The following is a 5,653-nucleotide window of genomic DNA, read 5'->3' as shown; positions in this document are numbered from 1 at the left end:
TGCTGAAATAACTTCTTAAATTCAGTTTCAAACTTTTTTAAGGGATAGGTCGGACTTTTATATAAATCAAGAATCCCTAAAGATCGGTACTTAATTGCTATACTCAAACACTGGAGAGGCTAAATTTGAAGGATTTAAAAAAAATCGCCCACTTGAGCAAAGACTAACATTCTCAAATAGTTCGTTTCGAATAAAAACGAGAATGCCTCTTTTTGGTCGGGCTCCGTTAGCTACTGACTGGCAATCTAATCTAACTGCTGTGGTAAGGCCAGGAATTTCGTATACTTCATGTGAGTATGTTGATGCTTCAACGAAGCACAAAAGAGAAGACCTAAGCATTAGACGATCGGAACAAACATCGCTAATGTGGCAGTGTAAACTTTCCGTATTATGGAAAAAATATGAAAAATCGGACTATTGATTAAACAATCGAAATGGGTATTCAGTAGCTTAGTGGAACGCAATTCTCGGAGCTCTGCTTCTGAAGCTGAATCCTGAGCGGATCTTGGGGGGGACAAAAGGTCCAATAATAAAAAGACCTACCACAGATGTGGCTCTACTACAGGCTACATACAGCGAAGCTCTCTGCAAGCTGGAGTTAGTGTGAACTACCACTTTACTGTACGTAGCGCCTTGACTTTTATGAATAGTTATTGCTTCTGCAGGAACCACTCGAAACTGCTTTCAGTCAATTGTAGTTGACTCAAGTCAATTGTATCCTGATTAGAATTAATTTGAAAACTTTTTATAATTTTCGAAATCGGCGTCCATAAAGCCTCCTCACAATGTCTGCGCTTGGAACGCGCATTTACTCCTATGCTTTCATCTAAAAATTGTATCCAAAGAAGATCTGGAGTGTTGGACGTACTGAAGCCTATCTCTCCAAGAACACCAGTCTCGTTTACGAGACCATCTGATGTATCTACATTGACCGTCATCATATATTTGGCAGTGGTTTTTAAAGTGAGCGAGGTACACAATCCTTGTGTCTCAGATGTTTTTAGGGACCTAGCTTGTTCCAGACATCTGTTCCGATCTGTGTCCTGATTACTTGTAAAAAGGTGAATTGAGTCATTTGGGATTTGACTTTCATCGGAAATTCTAGATCTAAGCAAGCTAACATCATCAGACGTCATTTAGCCGTATGCCATGTTATTAAGTGCAATTGCAAATGGTTGGTCATCTCGCAGTCGCATTATCTCTGTGAGTTCAAAAAACCTAAAAGGACTCCACAGTAAACATCTGCATGATTCCACTCATAACATACGTCACATAGAATACATTCGAATGGAATTGAATTAAATGAGTGAAACGCACGAAATGAAACGATATTGTATGAGTGAGAGGTTCTCATTGCACTCATAACTTACTACCTGCAACGAAATGAGCGTAAATGAATGAAGCGTAAAATGAAATGAAACATTTGGAAATGCCTAGAACATTCGAATGATTCCAGTTGTTGCGTGCGAATTCGGTCCATTCCTTTGCTTATTCTTGACAGCTGTACTTCAAAGACGCAATAATGGACGCATTATTTTCAAAAGAAGCCGACAAATCTGTATGTATTTGTGTAACGTTTTGTTTTAATTTACTATTGTTGTTTTAATGTATATATATTTATAACAATTCGCTTATTTGTTTTGATCGTGCTTAGATTAATACCTGTGTATTTGTGACCTGTCCATAAGTGTTTATTGTGTAATTTTTTTCAGACTTAATTCAGTTTGTTTGCAATATATAGGTTGTAAAAGGCACAGTGGACATTAAAGAGAAGCTGACTAGTGGCATGTACAGCCTTATTGAAAAGAGAGGCCGAAGCGAAGTTTGGCAATTTTTCTCCAAAATTAAAAACGATGATGGAGAAGAACTCGTCAACCTTGTAGCTTGTAAGACGTGCTATACCGTTTTAAAATTTACAGGCAGCACATCAAACCTGGTCAAGCAAAAAATGTTATTTAAATAATGCAAGCAAATTTCGTCAAGGTGCTCCAATAGAAGTTAATCAGGAAACAAGAGGAGGGCATATCTGTGGTAACAGAATGGGTTGTCAAGAATTGCCGTCCCCTTAAAATTATTGATGACTCGGGCATCAAAAAGTTTGCTTCATTTTTAATTAATGTTGGAGCTACATATGGTGGAAATGTCGACGTCAATAAGCTGTTACCACATCCGACAACCTTATCCCGAAATATTTCAACAATATATTCGTCCCACTTTGGCCCCATAAAATCAGAAATACAAACATACAAAGCCTTTGGATATGCCATTACAAGTGACATATGGACAGATGACTATTTGAAGGAATCTTATTTGTCATGTACCGTCCATTACATTAAAGAGGGAGTTCTGGTCGATCGCCTTATGGCCATGAAGTCAATGAAGGGCTTGCCCAGCACAGGTTTGTTAACTCCATCTTTGTGTGTATAAGTATAATTCATTATTTTTCTTATCAAGGTCTCAATATCCGAACAAAAATTGAGGCTATTTTGAAGGATTTTGGATGTGACCTCGAAATTAATAAACCTGTCATTGTGACTGATCGTGGGTCCAATATGATAAAAGCCTTTTCGGACGCTGAGAATATTTATTGCGTCAACCATTTGTTAAATAACGCTGTTGAAAAGGCCATTCATGCTATTCCTGAAATGCAAAGCCTTGTTTCAAATTGCAGCAAGTTGGTAAAATACTTCAAAAAAAGCGGAATGAATTCAACACTTGGAGTATCCTTGAAGAGCTTTTGTCCGGCTCGGTGGAATACCGTGTTTTACCTACTTGAGTCAGTTTTTTCTTGAAGGAAAAAAATCAGACATCTAGAGTGGAAGAAATCAATATAAACCATTTAGGTACTATTGTTCGATTGTTGGAAACGTTTGAAAATGTGTCCAAAAAACTGGAAGCATCTAAGCGCCCAACAATCCATCTTATTTTACCAAATTTAAATAAGCTGATAAAGACCTGCCAATTTGATTGCAACGATACAAATATTATTAGAGACTTAAAATTCCAATTAAATAGCCAGTTATCATCTACAGTTAATCCAAATTTGAAAAAATATCACAAAATAGCCTTGTTCCTTTTTCCCCCAACAAATAAACTAATTCAATTTTCACCTACTGAGAAAGAGACGGTCATTAACGATTGCAAAATTTTAATGAACCACTTCCTTCAAGACAGCTGCATCTCAAACAACGTTGAAACTGAGTTAGCTGAAGATGAATTTGCCGAATATTTAGATGTCCCCAAAGTTGAGACAATTCAAACCAAGGTGGAAGCAGAAATTGCTGGATATTCTAACATAAATGTTGCATACACCCCTGATTTTAATGTTTTAGCTTGGTGGAATTTGAATAAACAATTTTTTCCACTTTTGCATAAAGTAAGTTGCAAAATATTTTGCATTCCAGCAAGCAGTGCGGCTTCGGAACGCGCATTTTCTAGCGCAAAAATTGAATTACAGAAAAGCGTTGTTTAATAGCCACCAATCCAGAAAATACAAACAAAATAATGTTTTTGCATTCGAATTTAAGTTAATTATATTGTTATTTTAGTAATAAGTTTAATATATAACCAAATTACATATATGCATACACAACTATAAAAACAAATTTCATTTCTTATTCATTGTTTTCAGTTGTCACTCGAATCATTCGAATGAAGCGTCTCAATTTACTGTGTTCTCATTCCATTCAATTCATTTCCATCTGTTTCGTTGTTGTGCGACTGAGTCGTACGTAAATTCACTCACTCACTCATACCAGTTTGACTTTGCTCATTCTCATTCCATTCATTTTCGGCATTATGCATTTGAATGTGCCTTTTTCGCCACTCATGCAGATGTTTACTCCACAGATACGATCCAAATATAGCACTGTATGGATAATGCGACGGGGCCTGAAAAATCCAGCGATCACATACGGGCCGCAACTGTCTAAGATCGCCGAACACGATAACCGAAATACCTCCGAAAGGAGTTTCAACATTAGAAAATATTTGCTTTAGGCGAGAGTCTAAATGAGAAAACATTGTTGCACCGACCATAGAAATTTCGTGTATTATAAGAATTTTAAGATCAATAAATCTTGAACGAAGGGTATTCAACAAATCAGGACTTAAACTTTGAAATGCGGACCCAGCCTGATTTACAGGGAGAGAGAACATGGAATGAACAGTGGATCCTCCGATTCCGAAATCAGCTTTTCCTGTGGGAGCACACAGTAAAATGTTTACCGAAGTTGGGTCGCATCCTACTCTACCATTATACTCCTTGGATAGGGACTGAAATAAGGTTCCATTCATGCTATTCCTGAAATGCAAAGCCTTGTTTCAAATTGCAGCAAGTTGGTAAAATACTTCAAAAAAAGCGGAATGAATTCAACACTTGGAGTATCCTTGAAGAGCTTTTGTCCGACTCGGTGGAATACCGTGTTTTACCTACTTGAGTCAGTTGAAACCAACTGGATTGAGTTGACAGCTGTCTTGAAGGAAAAAAATCAGACATCTAGAGTGGAAGAAATCAATATAAACCATTTAGGTACTATTGTTCGATTGTTGGAAACGTTTGAAAATGTGTCCAAAAAACTGGAAGCATCTAAGCGCCCAACAATCCATCTTATTTTACCAAATTTAAATAAGCTGATAAAGACCTGCCAATTTGATTGCAACGATACAAATATTATTAGAGACTTAAAATTCCAATTAAATAGCCAGTTATCATCTACAGTTAATCCAAATTTGAAAAAATATCACAAAATAGCCTTGTTCCTTTTTCCCCCAACAAATAAACTAATTCAATTTTCACCTACTGAGAAAGAGACGGTCATTAACGATTGCAAAATTTTAATGAACCACTTCCTTCAAGACAGCTGCATCTCAAACAACGTTGAAACTGAGTTAGCTGAAGATGAATTTGCCGAATATTTAGATGTCCCCAAAGTTGAGACAATTCAAACCAAGGTGGAAGCAGAAATTGCTGGATATTCTAACATAAATGTTGCATACACCCCTGATTTTAATGTTTTAGCTTGGTGGAATTTGAATAAACAATTTTTTCCACTTTTGCATAAAGTAAGTTGCAAAATATTTTGCATTCCAGCAAGCAGTGCGGCTTCGGAACGCGCATTTTCTAGCGCAAAAATTGAATTACAGAAAAGCGTTGTTTAATAGCCACCAATCCAGAAAATACAAACAAAATAATGTTTTTGCATTCGAATTTAAGTTAATTATATTGTTATTTTAGTAATAAGTTTAATATATAACCAAATTACATATATGCATACACAACTATAAAAACAAATTTCATTTCTTATTCATTGTTTTCAGTTGTCACTCGAATCATTCGAATGAAGCGTCTCAATTTACTGTGTTCTCATTCCATTCAATTCATTTCCATCTGTTTCGTTGTTGTGCGACTGAGTCGTACGTAAATTCACTCACTCACTCATACCAGTTTGACTTTGCTCATTCTCATTCCATTCATTTTCGGCATTATGCATTTGAATGTGCCTTTTTCGCCACTCATGCAGATGTTTACTCCACAGATACGATCCAAATATAGCACTGTATGGATAATGCGACGGGGCCTGAAAAATCCAGCGATCACATACGGGCCGCAACTGTCTAAGATCGCCGAACACGATAACCGAAATACCTCCGA

This window comes from Drosophila teissieri, unplaced genomic scaffold (assembly GCF_016746235.2).
Source record: "Drosophila teissieri strain GT53w unplaced genomic scaffold, Prin_Dtei_1.1 Segkk18_quiver_pilon_scaf, whole genome shotgun sequence".
Taxonomy (NCBI): domain Eukaryota; kingdom Metazoa; phylum Arthropoda; class Insecta; order Diptera; family Drosophilidae; genus Drosophila; species Drosophila teissieri.
Note: the sequence above shows the minus strand (reverse complement) of the source record.